Source organism: Erpetoichthys calabaricus, chromosome 12 (assembly GCF_900747795.2).
Source record: "Erpetoichthys calabaricus chromosome 12, fErpCal1.3, whole genome shotgun sequence".
NCBI classification, from domain to species: Eukaryota; Metazoa; Chordata; class Cladistia; order Polypteriformes; family Polypteridae; genus Erpetoichthys; species Erpetoichthys calabaricus.
Window position 1 is genome coordinate 114,882,322 of NC_041405.2, and position 25,176 is coordinate 114,907,497.

The 25,176-nt window shown below is 39.8% G+C and overlaps 1 protein-coding gene across 6 annotated transcripts in view; it reads left to right on the forward strand.

The window, feature by feature from the left end:
* Positions 1–8,591: 8,591 nt before the first annotated feature.
* The window catches only part of znf185 (zinc finger protein 185 with LIM domain), a 95,869-nt gene continuing 79,284 nt past the window's right edge, over positions 8,592–25,176 (forward strand). For 2 of the 6 annotated variants that reach the window (XM_028816039.2, XM_051934813.1), the window contains exon 1: positions 8,592–8,748. The gene's annotated coding sequence lies outside the window, so the exon portion shown is untranslated. The remainder of the gene's footprint in view (positions 8,749–25,176) is intronic. The other 4 variants (XM_051934815.1, XM_028816042.2, XM_051934814.1 and 1 more) reach the window with 3 other exon arrangements.

The window sequence follows — 25,176 nt, forward strand, 5'->3', positions numbered from 1 at the left end:
AAGGATATTAGGGAGGCTAAAAGACAGTTGGAGAGGAATATATCGTATAAGACGAAACACGACCCTAACAGATTCTTTCAGTATTTTAGTAGTATAAGATCAGACAAGAAGTGAAGTACACCAGGAATAGTAAAAGGGAATTAAAAGATACATACAGTGAAATAGTGGATGCTCTAAATAAGCCTTTTTCTGAGGTTTTCACAAATGACAAAGTGGATAACCTTTCAGCAGTAAATGGGAGTACTAAGGAGGTTCTAAGGGATTTGGAAATTGTAGAGGGAGAAGTACTGCTCAGATTAAATAGGTTTATTAATCAAACAAATCTCCAGAACCAAGTAATATTTACCCTTGAGTTCCTAAGGAGGCTAGCGAGTATATATATATATATATATATATATATATATATATATATATATATATATATATATATATATTTATATAAACCCTTGACATATTTTTAGGAAGTCACTGCGCACTGGAGAGATTCTGAAGGACTGGAAAATAGCAGATATTATCCCGTTATATAAAAAGGGTGACTGGGCAGATCCAAGCAACTATAGGCCAGTAAGCTTAACATGCATCATAGGAAACATAATGGAAGGAATTATTAAGGATAAAATTGAGTAGCACGTGGTAAATATGGAAGTTTTTCTGAACAATCAGCATGAGCTCAGAAGAGGGAAGTCGTGTTTAACTAACATGCTGGAATTCTTTAAGGGAGCAGCAAAAGGTTACGATCAAAGTGGAGCATATGATATTATTTATCTTGACTTTCAGAAAGCATTTGATAAGGTGCCATATGAGAGGTTGGGCATCAAATTAAAAGAAGTGGGAGTTCAGGGTGATGTTTTTAGATGGTTGCAGAATTGGCTCAGACACAGGAAGCAGAGGGTGATGGTGCAAGGAACCTCATCAGAACTGGCTAATGTTAAGAGTGGTGTTCCACAGGTGTCAGTGCTAGGGCCGCTGCTATTTTTAATATATAATATATATATAATATATATCTATATATATATATATATAGTAACAAAGGCGCTATATAGGCACCCGACCAGGCACAGATGGACACAGAGGCACGTAATAAATGCACAAAGCCTTTATATTTTCTTCACCCGTGGGCACACGTCTTCCCTGTGACCCACAGGCAATACACAGTCCCACAAAGCACTACTCCAACACAGCAACAACCTTTCTTTTTACCACCACTCCTCCGCAAGCGTAGTCCTCCTCCTCCCGACCCTGGCTCCATGAGTGGTGGTGGCTGGCTGTTTTTATAGCCCACCCGGAAGGGTTCCAGGTGCTTGACCACCTGGTCCTAATTGCACTTCCGGGTGGGGCTGAAGACTCATCCACCCTGGCTGCTGACTCCATGCAGCTCCCCTTAGTGGCCACCCGAGCCCCCAACCAGGCTGTGGAGGACTCCATCTCCCATGGAGCCCTGCGGGAGGTTGGGAAATCACCGTTGGCCAGGGAGGCTGCCACCAAGCGACCCGGGGGAGGTACTGAGCTGTCCATGGCTGCTCCCCCGGAACATAAGTAGCAGGGGCGTAGATAGGAATATAAGTAACAAGCTGGCTAAGTTTGCAGATGATACCAAGATAGGTGGATTGGCAGATAACATAGAATCCATTGAATCATTACAGAAGGACTTGGATAGCATACAGGCTTGGACAGATTTGTCGCAGTTGAAATTTAATGTCAGTAAATGTAAAGTGTTACACATAGGAGGTAAAAATGTTAGGTTTGATTACAGAATGGGTGGTCGGAAACTCGAGAGTACACCTTATGAGAAGGATTTAGGAGTCGTAGTGGACTGTATGCTACCAACTTCCATACAGTATTCAGAAGCCATTAAGAGGGCAAACAGAATGTTAGGTTATATAGCGCCTTGATGTGTGAAGTACAAGTCCAATGAGGTTCTGCTCAAGCTGTATAATACACTGGTGAGACCTCATCTGGAGTACTGTGTGCAGTTTTTGTCTCCAGGCTACAAAAAAGACATAGCAGCACTAGAAAATGTCCAGAGAAGAGCGACCAGGCTAACATGGTAGACAGTAAGACTTTAGGGACTTTCAAAACTCAACTTGATGTTTCTTTAGAAGAATTAAGTGAATAGGACTGGCGAGCTTTGTTGGGCTGAATGGCCTGTTCTCGTCTAGATTGATCTGATGTTCTAATGATTACTGCCATTATGTGTTCATCATTTACATAGCTGCAGCCTTATCATTTACATGATTCCATGCCCATTTCCAATCACATGATACCGAAGACATGCAGATGTGGACAAATTTGTTGGTAGCTCATTGAAAAAGTGCTGTCTGCCTCCTGAAAAGGGATTAAATGAAAAACAGTTGCCCCCTGTATATCTGCATGCCAAAGGCAACAGTTGCAAATATTATTAAGACGTTTAAGGTTCATGGGACAATAAGCCAACCACCCTGGATGTGGCCACAATAGGAAAATCAAGCCCAGAATGGGCAGGATAGTGAGAATGGTAGACAAAAAGACAAGGACAACTTCCAAGGAGATACAAGCTGAACTCCAATGTCAAGGTCCATCAGTGTCTGATCGCACCATCCTTCACTTTTTCAGTGACACTGGGCTCAATGAAAGTAGAACCTGGTGGATTCAACTTGACTGGAATTTGCAAATGCATATTGACAAGCTACAGTCATTCTGGGAGAATGTCCTTTAGACACAAAAACTGCAGTTTTTTGGCAGGTCCCATCAGCTCTACAATATGTCCACGGATAAGACAAGAACACCATAACTATTGTGAAAACATGGTGGAGGCTCAGTTATACTTTGGGGCTGCTTTGCTGTATCTGTGCATGGAACAAAAAAAATCTCAAGGCTATCAAGACATTCTGGAGTGAAACATACTGTCAAGTGTCAGAAAGCTCTGTCTCAGTTGCAGGTCATGGATCCTCCATTAGGGTAATGACCCAAAACACACCGCTAAAAGCACCCATAAATGACTAAAAACAAAATGTTGGACTATTCCGAAATGGCCTTCTATGAACTCCGATTTGAATCTTATTAAACATCTTTAGAAAGAACTGATAAAGCAGTCTTGAGAAGGCACCCTTCAAAACTGACACAGCTGGCGCAGTTTGCTCAGGAAGAGTGGGCCAAACTACATGTGGACAGGTGCAGAAGTCTCGCTGAGACCTACAGGAATCACTCGTTTGCAAAGATTGCCTCTAAAGGTTGTGCAACAAAATATTAGGTTAAGGGTCCCATTATTTTTGTCTGAGCCATTTTCATTTGTGTTACTATTTGTAATATTCAAAACTCTAAAGCAAAGTCTGATTTTTGTTGAATACAGAATAAACAATAATAGGTGCCAATTACTTTTGTCAATTTCAAGTTTCTTTCAGAGACAATTGCCTTCTTTTTTTCATGAAGGGATACCAACAGATATTTCTATGACAGTATGGCAGATCATTGCAGTCAATGTACAAAACATGATACTGCACATGTAGTTGTAATGATATTATCACATTTTGCCACTATAATAACATTCAGGTTTGATTTTGTTGTATCGAGCCATATTGCACTACACAACTAGCAGTAGCAGGCAAGCATGGGTGTCTTTTCCTTAATATTATGTATTAGTAGTAGTAGTAGTAGTACTAGTAGTAGTAGTAGTACTAGTGTTGTCAAGTGTACAGAGTGCTGTGAAATTCTTACTTGCATTTCTGACCATCATGCAATACATTGCCCCTATCTTGTCATAATAAACACTGTAAATGATTTGTTTGGCTCTGACCTTTGCGTGTTTTCAGTGTATTGTCCTGGCACAATTTTTTTGGTTCTTTCTTCTGTTTTTTATTTTACTTTTGCTTTTGATAAAGCATATGAGCGTCAACAGCTTTCTGGATATTCATAAAAATGTTTGTGTAATGAATTGGCACCTGATCAGCCAAGAACACATGAAAAGGTTTCATTAAGATCTGAAATATTGCTTGGCGTGTGTGTGTGTGTGTATGCTCCTGGTGGTATCACACATTGAAAAGATACATTTCCTTTTGATTGGTTACATCTCGTAGAGTAAGCATTGTGTCCATCAGGAACAGTATAATCCAAGATTTTGTTATACACCATCACCTATGTGTTATTTTTATTCAGTTTTCTATTCATTACTTCCATTTTTATGTATTTTGTCACTTGTAAAATATCCAAGAAATGATGAATAAAAACCTCATAAAAGGTAAATTTCCGTAATTTTCAGTTTTAATAATGTTGATTATGTGAATGTCGACATTTTCCTGGTTTTGTCAACCTTTGTCAAGTGACGTGTGTCATGTCTGTACTTCAGTAGCCTCTTGGCTGTCCAAAGCACCTTCATTCTCTGGATATTGTAAAAATGAAGCTCTTTTTCCCTTTTCACTGTTTCATTTTTATTCTTGTCTTATTTTCATATTTATCTTTGTTCACACATTGTTCTCACATCTGAGCTTTGGGCGTCTGCCTATATTTATTTTTATGGAGCTCAGTTTTCAGGTATGATAAAGCATACCTTTGAGATCACTATTACGGCTTTGAAGCTTTCTTGGTGTATTCTTTCATTTTTGCCCTTCAGCAACACCTTCTGTCTGAAGCACAAAATATGGTAACACACAGATATTGACTGCACAGACACAAAGAAGCAAACGATTATTTGTTCATTTCCCAATCCCTTCCTCTGTCTGTTTTACCGTTGGTCACTGGATATGCCGTAGTCCAAATCATCCTCGTCCAAACTCAGCTAGCTCCATATTTGTCAATGACGTTTTGTCTTTCCATCCATTTTTCGCAGCAGCATTCATGAAAGGCAAACTCTAACTCCATCACACACGCACTCATACGGTACAAGTGGGCAGCATACTTGATTTAATTTATCAGTGCTCTTCCCATTTCAGAGGTTAACTCTGAATCTAGAACCTGATAATAACTCAAGAACATCATTGTTCTATAATTGTGTGTTTCACGTAGGTGTTTAATGGCTGAGCTGGATTGTTGATGCAGAGACAGACATCAAATTTTGTTCACGGAGGAGTCTGTGACTGAACATCTTATTCATCAGCTCTACTGTTAATTATGTGTATGGTCTCCAGAGAATTTCTGAACAATAATTGTTCTTCTTAAATTTTCTCTTCCTTAATTGTCAATGGATTGATGTGGCCTCTCAACCTTTATTTGATTCTTGACTGGACCACCGCCTGTGTGGGAGTACGCATGGTCTCCGTATGCACATGTGAGTTTTCTCTCAAAGATGAAAGGAATGCTACTAACTAAATTGGTGAATCTCAAAAAGGCTGGAGTATATAGATTACAATACTTACAGAGAGTCAGGTTTACACCAAGACTGGACTGGCAGCCACCTTGGGGTGGTCCCAGTGTGATAGTGTAGGCTTTCTGGAAAAACTGGCTTGGAAAATGGTTGGATAGATGGATGTTGGCATGGGTTCAGTTCAACTTTATATTTCATTGCAGATTCTTAAAGATGTGAAAATTTGAGCCATACATAATTTTATTATTAATGTAGTGGTCATGTCTTGGGCTCTCCTTCAAGTGAAAGTCCCTAAGAGTCTGACATCCATGAAGTATCATTGCTTAGATCTTTTAATGCGTCTATTATGGATAATTACCAGTTCCATAAATGTGTTAATCATCATCCAAACATATTACTATCTGTAAAGATAAGACACATAAATAAGAAAGCAAAGCTAGAAGATCAACAACTTTGGAAGTGTATGGGCAAAGAACATTGCTGCTTTCTATCTCAAAGATGTAGACACCTAAGCTTCCTCTTAAATTCAGCCAGCCTTCTATCACTGCAGTATTTGTACCATCACCTGCTAATGATAAGGCACTTTTCCACCACAGGAACTTTGTTTTCAGGAACCAATGAGTTCCTGTTTGATGTAGACCCTGTATTTTTTTTTTAATTTCCTAGTAGTTCTAAATTTTGGAGTGTACTTGTCCTGCATTATACGTTAACAGTTTTATTACAACTATCCAAATATTAATCAGGGATTTCTTGTTAAGGGTGGGGAAGGACCAAGAATGGATTGTAAGTGTGTTGGCCTTCTTTCAGGCCTTTTACCCCAGCTTTGTTAGATGGAGACAATGTAGCAGGTTACCCTTCTTGGGTGGCATTTGTCACACAATTTCAAATCTAATATGGCTCCACCACAGTAACACAATGTCACTTCATTTTGGCACCACAAGGGAATAAGCTGAAATTTCACTGCATCCTTCTTCTTTCTCTACTCTGTCATGGTCCAACAAACACAAAACATTGAGCAGAAATCTTTGCTGGCTCCAACATTTGACAAGCCTCTCCTCCACTAACATGGCCCCATTCACTTGCTGTCTTACTTTCCTTGCAGTTGCCAAAGTTTCTCACTGTTTGTGGGTTTTCTGGGTGTTAAGGTTCCATTTGAGAGTTCATTTGCTGCTGACTTTCACAAACACAGGTGCACACCTCTACAACTTGTGGCTTCAGACAATACAATTGCTAGTTTGATTTTATCGTATAGAGTTGTAGAACACAATAACTGAATCTTTTTGCGGTGTCACTCCACACAACTAATGGTATTAGACATGTGCTGCGGCTCTCCATTCTCTGTGATTTTTGTAAGATCAGTAGTAGTAGCATAACATGTGCAAAGTAGAGTGTGAAACCCAGTGTGTATCGCTGCCCTAAACCGACACAGAGAGGTAGGACACAAGTTTCACCACACAGCAAATGTTTATTTAACAGCTGGAGAATCACTTTCTTCACTCCCCGCAAGAACACAATGTTCACAACACCAAGTATAGAACAGTCCCTTCACCTCCAGTCCTTCTTACACGCTTTGTCTTTCTTCCTCCCGACTCTGGCCATTGAGTAGAGCAGTGGTTCTCAATCTGTGGGGTGGGCCCCCCTAGAGGGGCGCAAAGATGTGAAAAAAAGAAAATAAGAATCAAAAATATGAAAAATACATCTATTGAAACCAAAACAAATTAACTTAAACTACATTCTGATACTAGAAAAATAAATATAGAGTTAGATAAATGTCGATAAAAGTTAAGTAGGTATAATAAAATATGCATCTATGATATATCATTAATTAAAAAAGAACAAATTGGTATTAGTGGGCTCCTTTCAAAAAAACCTTAGGGGGGCGCGATTAAAACTGTTATGAAAACTCGGGTCACAAATACTTAAAGGTTGAGAAACGCTGGAGTAGAGGCAACTGGCCCCTTTTATAGGACACCCGGAAGGACCCCAGGTGTCCAATAACCTTCTCTGAGCAGCACTAACTGGTGTGGCAGAAGAGCTGCCAAACAGGCCCCAGCAAGGTTGAACTTCCATGCTACAAACTTGTGGCCCTGCTGTAAGCCAAGGGGACTGCCCTCTATCAGTCCGAGGGAGACAGTATTCAGAATAAGCCCTCTCCCCCGGTCCTTCTGTTTCAAACTTGTCCCAGCCGGGTAAGGACCTCTGTGGTCTGCCACAAGAGTTCAATTCTTAATTTCATGTTGACGTGTATACAACATGTCCTCACTCTCTATCACCATGATAAACTATATTTACATTTTATAAAATTTCATTTAATGTTTTGTATCACCAGCAGCACAAGAGACACATTTCAACAAGATCATTAGCCACGGGTTTTTATATTTTATTTGTAACAATGTGAACAAAGACTACCACTGAAAATTGTAGGAGAAGTCATGTAGTGTTCCCGTCCTTAGCGGTTTCACATCCCTGACTTCTGACCCTATATAGAATAATAACTAAATAACATAGGAGCTTCGGGGGCCATGTATCAAATTCCCTTTCTCTTCATTATTTTCTAAACCTACCTTTTCAATTACTGCCAGTACTAAGTGAGTACAGATCAGGTAATCATTCCTTGAGTTGTAGTCTGTCCTGCTGCCCAGACCAATCTAGAGCCATGAAATATCCTAATACACGCTTGAACATCTTTTGAAGGGCCAGAAAATGAGTGTTCTGGCACATTGACAAAGTCTAGAATGAGAATTGAACCCGGATATTTGGACCTGTATAGGAGCTACACTTCTTCTGACCAACACATCACACAAATTCCCCTCTTAGTAATTTTCGCAGTTCACTTTATGCAAGGTAGCTGGTAAGTTTATCTTATTATAAATAATTTATTCATAAGCGTCTCCATGTTTTCAGAATAATAGAGCATTAGAATTCTAGTGAATGTCATGAAGACATCAAACTTTACCATTGACAATGCAGTACAGTTACTGTTTCAACCTCCATCTAGTGTGCAGCAGAAAGCAGCATCTCCAGAGAGGACCTGGTTCAAGAAGCTCTTTTCACAGCTCATTCACAGCTTCTTGCCAGAACTTTCCCAGCAAGGGAGACTGTGGTTACAACACCCGGACACAGCGATTACGTGTTTGAAACACTAGCGATGAAAGTGGTATTCACCACAATGACATTTTCAGTAGAATGTAAAGAATTCCGAATCACCCAGGGAAAGACAACCAAGGCGGATCCATGCAGATTTTCTTTGCATGGTGTGTCACTGTCTCCACCCTCTGAAGAACAGGGTTTGGCCTTCCTTACACACAACACAACTTTGTGGCAGAGCAAGTTCTGGGCAAGTCTTATCTCTTCAGCAGCTTACGTGCGAGGACTAGGTGAGCACCTGCCACTGCTCTCTTGTCTTTCTGGATATTGCTGAACAGTGCAGCGTTACTGACTGAGCGCAGAATACAAACAATTCAGGATTTCAGGTGAGTCCCTGCACTTTTTTCCTGGAAAGCTTATAATACGGACAGCATTTATGCAGGCTCTGGGTTTCTTGACTGTTCATTGTATTTAATATCCTGTGGCTGTGTGATCTGACAAGACCATCGGCTTTGAATTTCGAACAAAAAGTAAGTGGGACACTCCCAATGGGATATGCCAAGGTCAGATACAAAACAGTAATAAATGAATTATTGCTGTCTTTTTACTAGTACCAGGGTGCTGTTCCGTGTTAGCCATTATGAATGTAGTGAGAAGTCAAGCAAAATGACACCTTTTATTGGCTAACTAAAAAGATTACAATATGCAAGCTTTCGAGGCAACTCAGGCCCCTTCTTCAGGCAAGGTGTAATCTTGATATAGTTGCCTCGAAAAGCCTGCATATTGTAATCTTTTTAGTTAGCCAATAAAAGGTGTCATTTTACTTGTCTTTTTACTAGAAACTCAGTTTAGTAACACATTCACATATAATGTTGTTTACTGTATTTACATGAAAATCATCAGGTGCCCTAAAAATGACAAAAAATGTATTAATGCCTATAAGTAGGTATACATTGCAAGGTTTGGGCATTTTCTTTTTATTTGTAAAGCAGAAGTAAATGCCTCTGTCTTATTGCCCAGTGACTTGTCAGTGTGGCTTTTTCTTCCTCATTCCCAATATCTTAGGTTGGATGGCAACTCTTAAGTGAGTTCAGTGTGTGCCAGTGTGGCGGTGCTCTGCAATGGACTGCCATCCAGTCCAGGCTCGCTTCCATCCCTCGCCTACACCCCCCTAAACTGGGTGAAATGGGCCTCATAATGCCTGGTTGAGCAGACATCCACAATACTAGAATAAACGGTATTCATGTGTTGCATTTTATACAGTATAAAAGAGTATATGGAACAGACTATAATAGTAGATTTAACTCCACTCATTTTCAAGCTAACAGCTAACACTTTAAAATAGCAAGCTAAAAGGTGTCCACTACAACCAAAGGGCCTATGTGTTAAAAATTAGCCAGTATAACAAAATGACGTGATGTCCAATTTAGGAAAAGGAGGATGCCACTGGCTATGCTGGAGGCTGGGGAGTGTTAAAGGTGCATGGAGTATCAGGGAAGCCCTCGCAGGCAGACTGTGTCTTAATGCTTTGGCTGGCAACTGCTGTACAACTGGTGACCACTAAATGAAACTAATGTATGTACTGCAATACTGCATTTGACATTTGTGTATATGATGTAGTATTTACCGACAGTATGTAAAATAGATTGAATAAGTGGTTGGTGTTCCCTGTGACTCTGCCTTAGATCAAGTAGTTCCAGGGACCTGAAACTCGGCTTAAGCATGTTTAGTAAATGGATGGTTGGATGGATGAGTTCAGAAATAGCATGGACCGGTAGATGGTTTATGATAGTGTTGATGATGAAGACTCCATATAAAGATAAATCCAAAGAATACTTACACATGGCACAGTGGGCAGCACTGTGTTCTCTCACAGCTTCAGGAACTTGAGATCAAGTCCTGGCCTAGGAAATGTCTGTGCACTGTTGACCTTACCTCGTGTCCACGTGGGGATGCCAGTTTTCTCTAATAGTCCAATGACGTTGATTGCAAAATCCAAAATGTGTAGGTGTGTGAAGCTGTGTGCCTAAGGACTGGCATCTCACATGGGTTTGGCTCTTCCCAATAATGTTGCTAGCTCTGATCAAGCCCATAAAGTGAAAAATGGACAGATGAATAGCTTATGATGATGTTATGATAATGGAAGGTTGCTGTATTTAACCTCAGAGCTCCAAGATTTAGGACTCTCCTGAAGGTGTCACCTGCTATGCCTCGTAACCAACTGGGTTTTCTCTGCTATAGTCCAGTATAGCAGAGTAATTGGTAACTGTACATTTCACCTGACTTGAGTGACCTCAATGATAGTCTGACCTTTTCCCCATAGTTGGTTCCTGCCTAGTGCTCAGTGCTGCCTTTTTAAGCTTCTCTATTAATAAAAAATAGCTTCAGAAGATGCACTAGTGAATCTCTAGTGGAAGGTGCTTCTGCTGTTTTACTTCTCTTCTCAAGATGCAGTAGTTTAGGGTTATTTGTGGAAAAGGTTGTAGCAAGCTATTTGTTTTTATCCCACAGAGGGTTCAGACTATAACATTATCTAGTGTGGGCAAGATGGATGCTGTTTAATTTAAAAGTAGCCACTGCAGCTGTTTTAAGCATCATTCTTCTCTCTCCTGAGGGTGTAATAATGTGACTTTGTTTTTTTTGTGCTCAATAGACAGCAAATGTTTGCCCAGAGGTGGGTCACAGAGAAGTGCAGTATTGAAGTTGGATTACATTACAGAGGAATAAAACAAAGAGCACATTTTCTCAGATGCAGAACTAGGCGTGTTAACCTCACTCTGTTTGCATTTAATGTACTGTATACCTATTTGTGAATGTTGGCTTGCTAAACCCACTTGACATGGCCTCTCCAACACTCCATTGCATGGCGCCCCCCACAGCCACTCATACCAGTTAACCTAAAGGCACACATTGGTCATGACACCACAGGGAAAGCATTCCAACTCCACAGAGGGGCACCTCACCTGGTGTTGGGACCTGATGTGCCAACATGCTTAACAATAAATGTGAACTTCAGTGTCTTTGTATGATGGGGAAAGGGTGCATGCTGGTCAAATGTACATATATTTTTTTTACTAAGTAGGGCTGGAATTTTCCCAACTGATTTCCCTCACTCCGTGTTTGATGATCAAACCTGGGTTAAGTCCATTTAAGGCTTGAAATGGGTGGATGTACACGGTAGAGTCGGCCACAAGGCATGAGGGTATAACTCTTTGAGCACTTGAAATTCATGTGCTTTGAAAGGATGACTGTGTTCCTGAGATGGAGTGACAACTGTCTTCTGTATTTGAAAGATTTAGAATTATTTAGGCCATGTTAGTTGCTGTGTTAACACCACTGTGGAGGTGTTCTTGTTTGGCTGGTCCCTTTTGTTGTTGGTATTTATTTTATCTTGTTTATTGAAATTTGTATTTTTGCATTCTTCTTTTTATTATTAGTCATATTTTTTACATAGATATATGTAGTATTCCAAGGAGATGGCATTAGTGCAGGTGATAAACTGATTACAGAGGCTAGTTTACTCTTGGGAGTCCGGCTGGAGGAAATGGTTGAGCAGAGGTCACTCAGGAAGCTGCTGACTATCCTGGACATCGACTCTCACCCCTTTAGGTTTTTCCTAAACAGAGTGTGAGAAGCAGCCTGGACACAGACAGACAGACATCATATTTTCTCCCAACACACGTTTATTTACACTATTTACAAGGTCCAGTACGCACAAACCCAGTGCCTCCAGCACCAATCCCCCAAAGTCCAGGCCTCTTCTTGCAGTGCCTGCTTCCTTCAGGCCACCTCCACTCCTCTCCTCTCCAACACGACTCTCGTCCACTTCCACCCGACTCCAGTCCTCTTGCGGAGAGAGGCGGCCCCTTTTATAAGTACACGTATGTTCTCCAGGTGTGTCCCGGCAATCTCCCGCTGACACTCCCCAGTGTGGTGGAAGTGCCGGCTGCGTACCCAGAAGCACTCCAGGTGTCCCCACTCGTCTTCCCCCCAGCACTTCCTGGTGTGGCGGAAGTGATGGGGTCCAGGGTTCTCCAGGCATGGGGGCGCCCCCTGGTGGTGACCACGGGCCCCTATAGGGTTGAGCTTCCCAGCTCTGTACCTGTGGCCCCCAAAGGAACCAGGGTGGTCGCCCCCTCGTGGTCTGGAGGAGGCGTGAGTCCTCCTCCGGTCTTCCTGGGCATCCCAGCTGGATGCCACTCCCAGCCGCGTGCCACAAGAGGAGCACATGTAGTAAGAGACTGAGATTGCTGCATTGCTTCAGGGAGTGCTAATGTGTGCTCGTTTCTACTCTCGGCCACGAGGGTCTATAATGAGTCACCTGTCAGACGGGTGTGTGCTGAATTGTACTGAGCTGGTCTAGCAGGCATCTTATTAGACATTGACGCCTTATGCTGTGCCATGGACCTCCTGTACTGCGTAAGTGTAATTCTGAACACTTCACAATTAGTAAATACCTACATTTTGCTAATTTATTTATAGATAACTCATTTTAGGTGTGTATTTGTACCTTGTTAGCATACTTAAGATAATTATAATTCTTGATATATGTTCTCTATGCTTGCACCTTTTTTTTGTCTGCAGCAGTAATCCTGCAATTTTCCCTGGGATTAATAAAGTTTCTGTCTTTGTTTATATAATGCTTTTATTTAGTGCATTTCCTATGTATAATTTTACCTATTACTGTTTTCTGAGTTTTTATTTATATGATTTATAGATAAATTGTTTATTGTGTGCTTTACTTTCTATTTTCAGTTCTTCTTATGATAGTCCGAGTTAGCTCCACTGTCCTTGGCAGCTTGAACCCAGGTCCATTGATTGTAATAGACCGAGCACGAGCCAGGCAAATGAGGACATATTCAGTCAGCAAGGCTAGGTGCAAAGTGGCTCAGGGCTTCAGTGCCCTAATGTGCAGTGCATCTTCAATAAAGAAATTATCCATCAACATCTAGTGGAAATGAAAAAGTCGTTTAAATCTAGATAAAACAAACCCAGGCATTAAGTCTTTCCTCCGCCAACCCAGCACGTTTTTCATGCCATGTCTCCCCAGCTCACCGCAATGGGTCTTCCAACTGGCAGAGACAATGACAGCTTCACCCACTTCTCCTGACTTCCATTCCATCTGCCTCAACCAGCATCCTTTGCGATGCACACACCCAGACCTCCGTCATCCCATACTCAAGCATGGCTCTACCTGGATCACTGGAAGGTTCATTCCATGTCCCCACTCCTACACTGTTCAGCAGGGAAACCCCACAGAGTGCCATTCACTTTGTTCCGCTCATGGGGCCCAGTCACCCAGCCTCTGCCACTGTTGTTATTTGGCTTCCGCCTGTCTGTTCACATTCAACTGTCCTCCCGACTGTCTGATATTGTTCTCTTTGCATTGTTCCTTCTCCTGATTTCACCGTGCAGGCTTCCTTTATAACAGAGAGGTGCTGTATAGGTGCTGTCCTTGGCCTGCTCCAAGGTGTCAATGAATCATTTGACCGATTCGCTCGCATTTGTACATCAGCCAAGCACCCCAATCAACTTCGGAGCAGTGTGTGCACGTTCTGATGTTCACCTGCACCTGTCTGGAGCCTACACACTCCAGGACTTATGATTATTTATTTAAAATATGCAATGCCCCCATCCTCACTCATCGTGCACCTAACCTAAGTAGCTTTATGCTTATGTGAGACCCCTTCTGTGGACAAACCTGTAAGTTAAAGCTGGGGGAAAAAAAACAAATGCACACCCACAGTTGTACAGAAGTCTAAACTGCTCTAATTTAAGTGTGGTTTCAGTCAGCTCTGGACCTTCTGGGTGGTTACAGTAAGGTCAGCTTCAACAATGTTGACTAGCAAACCTGAAATGGACATTTGCCGTTATGTCTATTAAACCAGTGGGGTGGGACAGGATTGGTTGCTTAAATACCCAGTCACATTGCATGACATTACCAAAGATTTTCAGTCGCAGACTTCATTTACATAATCTTAGTGATTCGCAGAGTTATACGATTTGTCCCAACTACAAATCAAAACGTCGTAAGGGCAATACGGTGTGTGTGCGAGAACTGGTGACCAATGAGTGCCTATCTGAAAGTACAATGCATATAATGTGGTCACAAGATGAGAAGGAACGCTGGTGTTTATTGGACTGTGCAAACAGAAGAGAAGCCTATCTCTTCTCATATTAGTTGTATTACAATAGAATTGAAAAAGAAAAATAGAAAGGTGCCACGCCTGGAAAGCCTTTTACAGGCCCCAGCACTGTCAAGAAGCATGATAATTAGCTGTCAGCGTGCAGTAAACTCTCACTATTTTTGAAATCAGTACATGATTTCTAGATATGTAATATGACATCCTCCAGTTGACATGATCCAGAAACTGTAGTTATTAAGGCTGGAGTGGCCACTTTCCCACACACTTTAAGGAACTCTCCTTTTCACTGTTGCACCCATATGAATCTTTTCAAATGAAAATAATCATCAAAATTGTACTTTTTTGAATTCAGTGGCAGAGGATGTCAAGGGAAAATGACAATTAAGGGTCAAATGCCCTTATGTGTATTCCAAGAGCTTTCCTTTCAGTGACACCCTCTAAACTTTGAAGGCCTACAAGGCCCTGCCAGCCATTATTTGTCCACACTGGCACGAAGCGGACTGCCATAGCAGGTTTCACTTTTTGAGAATGGTACCTGATGGGCCTTGTTGTGGTCAGATGGCCATGCTGGCAACCCTTTACACTTTAATGTAATGAAGAATTGGCAAGTCAAGTAAGAGAGAAAAGCACAGCTGCTCTCACCTATTGTTTTATACGTGTGGCAGGCTTTTGGAACAGAAACATCTCAAAATTGTTAAAGAGTTTATTTCTAATTGCCAGAATGCTGTGTGCCTAATGCAGTTTACTAGGACTTCAAGAATTTTAGAAGAAGGTGCATTGTGGCCTAAGTGACATGAAACTAAATGTCAGTATGTGGCACGAGGTAACTTTCACTTTGATGCACATTGTAAACTTTCGGAGGGCACCACCATTTGCAACACTGAAATGGGAGCTTAATGCATCTATTATGGGTCAGAAGGTTCATCCCTTCCAGAGACAGTTTAAGAAATTCACCTCTTCTAAAAATCACGAGTGGTCTCCCCTAGACTTTCTTGTATACTCAGATATAGGGATGGATATTTGAGGAGTAAACCGTAAGACAATGATTATATTTTTATATTATGTACATTAAAGAACCATCAACAATAAATGAAATCAAATTAATAATATATTGAACGATTATTATAAAAGTAAAGTTGAATAAATCGGACTCTGCAGCTGCATGAATGAAAAAAAAATTGAGCATGTGTTCAGGTAAAGTTCCACTTCCGGTTGAAGGATTTGGACCAAAACTTAATACAGATCTACAATTTTGGTGTAACAACCACATGCCATATTTTATCCATCTATTTAGTTGCCTTTTTGAGTTGTGTTTACACACAGACACACAGACCCAGACATAATTCCAAAAAAACTGTATTTTTGGACATGGGGAGGTCTAAAACGTCAAGATTTCATGATTACTACACTTTCTCTACACTTTGTATACGAGAAAGTAAAAATCAGTGGTTACCTCCTCCCCCTGTGGATTCTTTACTTTTCCAGACTGACCGGTTACACCCAAACATCTGTTCACTCGTCTTTAACATGATAAAAGCTTTAGGTCTATCAAGACTAACCAGCTTTATAATTGCTCTCGGCGACAGCCTCGGAGATGTATTGACCTCTTGACCCTTACAGTCTCCGGCATTTTGTTTTTACTATTATCAGTTGATGAAAATCACAAAGTTCATGCATGCAGATGTTCACAAACTCACTTAGTCTAGTTCAGGGATGATGGGAGCTGGACTCTATCTTGGCAGCACTAAGCACAAGGCAGGCTGCCAGTCCAGTGCACAGGGCACACACTTCAACCCCTACTCTTGACTGAAAATCATTCTGAATATAAATAATGGACAAAAAAAATGAGTCAACCCTGGCTAAGTCTTACCTAATAGTGTGTAACTCTGTGAGACTAAGGAACAGCTGCAATTCTTTCTGGTGTGGATGCCACCAGTTTGTGGAAGGAGGTCAATTTTCATCCACTCTACCAGCATCGGCTGGTTCCTCTGGTTTTTCACTCGTTGCACCAAATAGAGCCACAAATTTGATAATATTATATATAAAAGTTGAAACTGAAAATTGGAGCCAGTTCAGCATCCACAGTCAAACTAACCTGCATGAATTTTAGGATATGAGACTAAAAATCAGAATACACCATAGAAAACCCACACAGACATCGGAAAAACATGCAGATTTCTCCCAGTAACCACCTGGTGCAGGAGGCAAAGCCTGGGCACTGGATCCATGAAGCTACACCACTAAACACTGGGCCACTGTGCTACTCTAATAAACTGCACTCTGTGTAAATTAGTTGTCTGCTGGATAATCTCTTTGTGTTTGTTCTTTCTACTTAGCTTTGGTTTTTAAGCCACAGACTTGAAATTTGGAGCACAGGTACTTCTCACCATAAGTCAGGCTTTAGACATTTAACTTACGTCTTTACCTCCCATTAGAGGCAGCAGTGGCAGCTTGGCATAGGAGTGAATAGTTGTAACTCTGTAGCAGACTCAAATGTCTTAATGAAGTGGGATCACCAATTGTATTTAGTCTAAACACAATCATTTTTTCCCATCAATTATTCTTGAACAAATCTGAGAAAGAGAGATTCCATTTTAAAAATAATACATTGTATGAAAGACTACAGTGATCTTTCTACACAGAAACAGTGTCATGCTGGTCATGGTCATGGTGTGATGTTGTCTTTCAATCAAGAAATCCAGTTTGACTTCTGCCCATTATATTTAACTCTTCTCTCAATATTTTTGTCATAACCCCTAAGCTACTCGGAAAAGTAAAGGTGGGCACTTTTGCTAAGAAGTGTGTTTTGAATGTTGATTGATGAAAAGCGCCCATGCTTTTATTTTACGAGTTATGTATGAGAGACTTATTTTTTACTTTTTAGTACACTTTTTAACTTAATATAAGTGTGGTTTTTAAAAGTATTTTTTTATAAATATATTATGTTCAACTTTTTAGTCTTGGGTTTGTTTTAGTATGATTTTGTCATCAATATTTTAACACTTCCTTGAATATTTCTATCTGTTACTAGCACCATCTATTGGTGAAATCTTTAACTATTCTTCATATGAAAATTTCATTTCTTAATTAACATACATTAATTGATCAATTAGTGAAACTGATTATTGATTCATGTATTGTTATCGGAAGTGAGTAAGTGTGCAACATTTCAAGTCATTTGGACAATAGGAAGTGGGTTAAATATCGATTACAAGATTTGTACCAGACAACAAACAGGTGAAGTTAAAATAATCGGAATAATAATGATAATAAAAGTGGCAGAGAACTGGCTGAAGAGCAGCTATCCAATGAAAATGCCATTAGCAGACAACTGGACACGAACCCAGCATATGCTGGCCTGAAAAGAGCAACATGCAAATAATAAATAAGACTTTTTGACCAACACCCTCTGAACCCAACCTCATCAACCCACATCCACGTATCCTCCCCAGGTAGTTGGGGTCGGGAGGAGGTGGATACGGCTGGTGGAAAAGAGTAGAAGGAGAAGGGAAATACACAGGGAAGAGAAGCTGTGGACTGTTCTACTGTGTATTGTAAAGAGAAGCCTATTAAGAGGTATTGCCTTATTAACAAACTATTATTTGAACCCAGGATTTGGTGTTGTGCGATAGTGTTTGGGTTTTGGGGTGCTGCTATGCCCCCTAGTGGCCACAGCTGATAACCACTTTAGGAGAGGCCCACCAAATTAACAAGCTAATTAAAACGGCAGGTTCATTCTGTCAAGTCAGACGTCTTCATTCTTTTTAATTTTCTCTCTTTTTAGTCATTCTGGTGTGTGTTCAAACCCTAGTGTGTGTTATTTATCTATCTATTCACGTATTTATTTATTTATTTAAAGACCTTCAGTAAAAAAAGCCAAATTTTCCCCCATAATATCTATCTATCTATCTATCTATCTATCTATCTATCTATCTATCTATCTATCTATCTATCTATCTATCTATCTATCTATCTATCTATCTATCTATCTATCTATCTATCTAAATGCAATCATTTTAAGAGCAATAAAATTTGGCAGTATATAATTTGTAATTACCTTTCACTTTTTTCATTTTTAAAACCCAGGCATAGCTGGGTAACACTCTGCTCATACCTAAAAAATAAAGTTAGGAGAGGAGTCAGGTGGACATTATGAATGCTAAATCCCAGTCAATAATGAGGAAGTTAACTCTGCTGAATGGATTCAGTTCTTCTTTCTCTCTGGTGGTTCTGCCAGTAAAGATGCCAGGCCTGCCTCTTTGAATGAGTCATACTGGCAGATATTTAAATGGAATGTCTGGCTTGCTGGATTTGTAGTTGAACACGTTTGCTTGGAATTATTGTGGTACAGCCCTGAAAATCCATGTAGTCTACGTGTCCAGTGGAGGTATCCGCATCATAGACAGGCCTACCTGAGGAGAAGGGGAAACGCATAACATTATCTGTATTAACTAAAAGATTATAGAGAAAAGCCAAGCAAAATGACACCTTTTATTGGCTAACTAGAAAGATTACAATATGCAAGCTTTCGAGGCAACTCAGGCCCCTTCTTCAGGCAAGATGTAATCACATCTTGCCTGAAGAAGGGGCCTGAGTTGCCTCGAAAGCTTGCATATTGTAATCTTTCTAGTTAGCCAATAAAAGGTGTCATTTTGCTTGGCTTTTCTCTACATTCATAATGGCTAACACGGTACAACACCCTAGTACTACTAAAAGATTAAAAATTCAAAAATGTCACATAGGATTTGGAAGCATTCTTAACGTGAATTCTTCTTAATTCTTTGTGAATTTCCCATTGGGATTAATAAAGTATCTATCTATCTTTTGATTTCTTGGTCACTTCCTATAGTTACTATTATGCCTATTGGTGTTTTAAAATTATTTAGATTTTATGTGCTTCTGTGTCTTTCCTCCTTAAATGATGATTGCTCTGGAATGCTTAAGACATTTTATGGCAGTGTAGCTAGGACAGGTTTGAAATGTCAGCCTACATTGAGATACACCAAACCAGTGTGCACAAAAGGCAATCTGTTAAGAATGGAAATCAAAATTCCTCCTAAAAAATGACTATGTGTTGCCTAAAATAAACACTTGTGTGTGTTGTCAGTTAGGCTAAAGCTCGTGGTGAAGACAGCAAATTCTTACTGTTAACTAGACAGCAGACTGAGCACATATAAAGGTATCACCAAAAAGACTCTCTGAGCCTGGGACAGTGGTAATTTGGTAAACCATCAAAAATCTCACTCTAAAATTTGGCAACAATGCTTGGAAAGGTTGTGGACGGTACAGTGAAGTTTGAATTTAATTGTCATATTTGAAAATAACTGTAATGAGGCATCTATATGACTTAACATAAATATCTTTTAAATGTATTTGGACAAAACGTGGCATTTCTGCTAATGAAGAAATATAACTAGGGATTATCGGTTAGTTTGTGTAAAATATAGTAATAGTAATTTATTGAAGATTTTTATTACCATATTCACAGGATAACTGGATGTACTTCTTGCATTTGTCATTTTTCTGCATAATCTCCATCAGCTTTGATAGCATTGCACCAGCAAGAATCAAAACCACTATGACTGGGGTGACAGACCATTAAAACTTGGCAGTGAGAACTGGGATGCCAGCTGGGCAACCCCATTTAATAAATAAATGAACAAAAGAAAGAAGTGCACAGCGGCACAACGCAAAAGACGGTAGTAGCAGAACAGAAGGATTTCCTTTCAGGAATGGAGAGGTGGTTTAAGGAGGAGGACATCTGTCCTTGCTGAGAACCAGGTCCAAAATGGGAGGCTTCCTTCCTGGGTTGTCGGATTTTATGGAGCCTTTACTGGGTGGGGCAGGGCCTGCTCTGGGCACTATGGATGAGGTTAGGTACCCTTAAAGTGTGGCAGGAAGAGAAGAAACAATTAGTGACAGCGCCCCCTCTTGTCAATGAGTGGTTTTGCTTACCTCAGTAGAGCCAGGAAGGTGATCCCCAGGTGCCTGAACCTGACACTGATTCGGATTGAATCCTGCACTCGCTGTCACTTCTTTAATAAGCATCTCATTACTCCCGTTAATGACATCTTTGTGGGCTCCAACATTTAGTAGTCAAAGGGACCAAAATCTGGGTTATAGGGTGGATTGTATGATTGCATTCTGTGTTGTTAAATATCTCTGAGGTCATGTGTTACCAGGTTAAAGGAAAATTTTCAGTAGCTTTTTATGAGGTAAAACTCTCCTTCTGCAACATGTTTTGAATGTCCAGATCTGAGTTAATGGTTTGGTGCAATGCATCATGTCTACCAAAATGATCCTTTTCGCATAAAAAACAAAAAAAAACACAAAAACACAGTGGCATAGCTTTCTTGGCAGAAAGGGGTAACCTTAAAATAGCTCTTCTAAATATTGGTCATCATTTTTTTATTCAAAAATAAAATAATTTTTCTTATAAGTCAACACAGTGTGAATAGTAGTGGGTATTGCAGCACCCCAAACACAACCACAGCGACACAAGTCCTGATACAATAAAAAAGGTTAATTAACCAAAATCTTCTTCTTTCTGCTGCTCCCATTAAAGGTTTCTTATACATTGTGTTACCATGCTCTGTTCTCCCCTCTCTTTCTCTCTCTTATTCCTCCTCCCAGGCGAGTGTTGTTCAGCTCCTCTTTCGACTCCAACTTGCCTGGATAAGGTTGAGCTACTTCCTTTATCTTAGACCCGGAGAACTTCCAGTACTAGGGAATTGTATACTGTATATATATATATATATATATATATATATATATATATATATATATATATATATATATATATATATATATATTATAAAAAAAATCCTGGAAAGAAACAGTAGGGTGTCGAGACGTGATTTTCACGTTAAGGTCAAGGAAGGCAGTTAAAAGACCCGCGATGACCTTAAACATGAGACATTGTGCCAAGAGATTGACCCAGGACCATCTCGCGATGACGTAGAACATGAGATTCTTGCAAGACACGCCCTACTTACAATCAATATTAAATAAGACAGTGGGGCAGCAAAACATTCAGTCTTGTGAAGGATTTGAGCACACACAGATCCAGGGTCTCAGTGCATATAAAGTGTATAAGGAAAATACATTATAAATGAAACGTCAACGACTAAGCGAAGAAGAAAGCAGAGCAGAGAAAAGAGGCTCAAAAGCGTTGGAGAGAAAAAAGGGCAAAAAAGAAAAAATAATCTGGGTGCAAATTCAGAAAAGTAATTATCAGCCCGGAACAAGTGGAATTGAAACAAAGCACATCCAATTGGGCTCAGAATTAAAAGACAGAGTAAAAGACAAAGTAGAACTTCATAAACATGTTCACAAACGTTGGCACTGTACACATGCAGAGCAGATTATGAAAGCAGTGGAATTCGAAAGGCTCAAAAAAAAAAACATATGCGCGATACAAATGTGGAGAAAGTTAAAGAATATGAAAGTAGGAAAATTAGAAAGTATAAAAAAAAGAAAGTAAAGATCGCAGAACCGCAAACAAACGGAAATTATTTTCCCTTTTTCGAGTAATAATCACCACGGACCAGGTGTCATTAAAAAAAAGCAGGACAAAGCGAGGTCAGAAATAAAAGACAGAGTAGAAAACAAAGTAAAACGTCATAAAGAGGTTACAAAACAAAAGGGTCAAACACATGCAGAGCTGTTTAGAGATAATGAAAACGGGAATTCAAAAGACTCAAAAAAAACATAGGCGCGAAACACATGCAGAGCAAGATACAGAATATGAAAGCAGAAAAGAACGACAGTGTCAAAACAAGAAAGTAAACATCGCATTAGTGCAAAAAAAGAGAAATGATTACTCGGAGAAATAACTAAAAGGCAAAAAGAGATCAAATATATGGACATAGGTGATATGTCAGAAGTATGTAAATATTGTAAGGCTTTGAAGTTTAAGTCAGAGAATTTCAAAAACGTGTTTTACCTCACATGCATTTATTGGTTACTTTACTAAAAAAATGTATTAACTGCTGATGATGTAGATCACTTTGTCTGTGCTGAAATTCCAAACAGAGAAACCTATCCTGAATTATGGTACAAAGTCACTAAACACATGTTTCACTGACCTAATTTAAAAAATTCAGCACATTGGGACTCGAAAGATTCCAAATATTGTTTTTACAGAAGTTCTGAAATAAAAGTGAAACTAATGAAACTAATGAAATGCAACAATTCAATGAAAAAAAAATCTTAAAAGTGTGTATCCGGAAAACCAAACACGGGGGTTGGCGAGCGAAGCCTCCTAGTCTATTATATAAAAACATCTTGGGTCGAGACGTGATCATCTCTGAGAGACACTTTGAAGTCCCGCGAGACTACTTGCACATCACACCCTATTTACAAACAATTTGTCGGAGACACTTTAAAGTCCTGGGAGACAAAGAAGTGAGACAAAGGACAGCAGCTATACAGGCTTTTAAATAATAGTCACGCAACACGACATGCAGAACACACAGCTCGGTAGCAGCAGCTGCAAGCCAGCAGCTGATCAGTCTTTAGCATGCATTCAGCACCCCACCCCCTTCACAACGTAAGTGGCAGAGATGCGAAGTGGCGAGTGTGAAGCGCGCCGCCAGAAAACGGGGTTGGGGGATGGGCAAGCAAAGCAAGTAGGGGGCAAAGCCTCCTAGTATGTGTATATATATTTATATATATATATATATAATTTATATATATAGTTAAGCAGAAATCCCACAGATCTTTGCAGCACCCTCTGGTTGCGCCTCGAGAGCCCAACAAGGCTGCCCCATGGGACTACAGTTCCCAGTATGCCTTGTGAGTGTCCATACTGGTAGCACTGCCCAGGGATGCTGCCACCTAACGTGTCAGGGGTGCATGTAACACTTACCTGTTGCCCTTCCATCACACTTGCCTCCCAGCTGGGTATTATTCTTTGATCCAACCATGCCAGAACACCAGTGTACCCAGTTCCAAACTGGCATCTTCTGCCAACTTTATGGCTAAGGCAGGGAACATCCTACCTATCTTCTTTTGCTTCCTACAGACTGGCCTCCCATCCAAGTAAAGTGATGCCCAGCCAGATGCCTGCACATGCTCACCGTCCTTTACAACAGATAATTTAATATCAAATAATAAGATTATACCGCTTTATCTTCCCATACTACTTAAATTTTGTATATATATATTTTTAAAAAACTCCGTTATACATAAATTTGTTATAATATTAGCTTACTATTAAAGGAGGAAAAATCATTGAAATGAGTTAAATGATGATGAATTGTTTCTTAAATCCTTGGGGCATTAGAGTATCTTTACAGGTTTTAGTCTTCTCCCTCAAGCCTATCCTAAAAACACACCCAAATCCAAAATCTTTAAGATGCAAACAACTAAGAAAGGAGGATTTATTGAAAAATTAATGAAGAAACTACAAAACAGATAAGGGAGAAAGATACAAACAAATGAAAGAGGTACATTAAAATTACCAAATACCAGTTTCTTGAATAAATCAACAAACAAAAAACAGAATCAAAAGTCATAAATTCACGATCCTTCAGACAGTAAGTTTATGATTTTTCCGAATCATGTACATTTTTAGCAACCTTGAACAAAAGATTCTTAAACCCCAAACAAAAAGTGTAACCATAAAAGAGACCACCATGATAACTAAGACCATGACCAAAGCTAAATAGAGAACTAAGTCACCCAGAAGCTGAAGTCTCAACAAGTGCAAGCCTCAGCGCTGGCGCACCACTCATAGGTGAAGCTCGACATTTCACTCACTTCTAGCCCATCAGGTGAGTGCCGAGCAATGACTGATAGCTGAAGGGGCAATTAATCAATTATAGGTTATGATAAATTAGATTTTGACCAAAAGTGTTTCCAAAACTGAAACCCAAGACAAGACCTGCATAATTATAGAATATTGAAGCAACGAATGTAACTGGAAATACCGATGGCAGTCCTCTTTTATTCCTTGAATACCTATCATGCCAACAGACTTTCATTTAAAATTGTATTAACACTAAACTAAACACTAAACTAAATTTCTCATGGATTATATAAATTGTCTGCTTCAGATTAGAAATTAAAAATAATTCAAATTATATATGTCTGAATGGAGAAACAATTCTTTAATTTACAAAGACATTTTTTGACTTTGTGGTTTAATTGGATACAGAAACATGCTGTTTGTTGCACAGTTTGCTAAATCCATAGTTTATATATTTCCCCAAGGCTGATATTATTACATTTTCCACGCCCTGTATTTTTGCACAGTTTAAAGTGTCAAATGTTCTGTCGAAGAGGTTCTGCCTGTGTTCTTAGTTTCTGTGTGATGAAGCATTGCATTCTTTATCTGCTACCGTGTTCAAACACACCCAGGGATTTGGAATCAGCGGTGCTTGTTTCTAGAGAATAAGTGGTGTTATACTCTGGAAATTCAAAGAAAACAAAGTGCAGTGATGCCTTGCAATTGTTTCCAAGTCTTCTAGAATCCAATAAATAGAACATTATTCAAACCAACAGTTCAATTAGCTGTACACCAGTTAGAATCTTCTATACCTGTAAATTGTGAAGGAATTCAAGATTAAGACCAACATTGCAAGCAAAAGATGACCATAGGGTCAAATGAAACACTGCCAGGGAGTACTGACATGTGTGTTAATAGATAGTGCCCCATTATGGTTA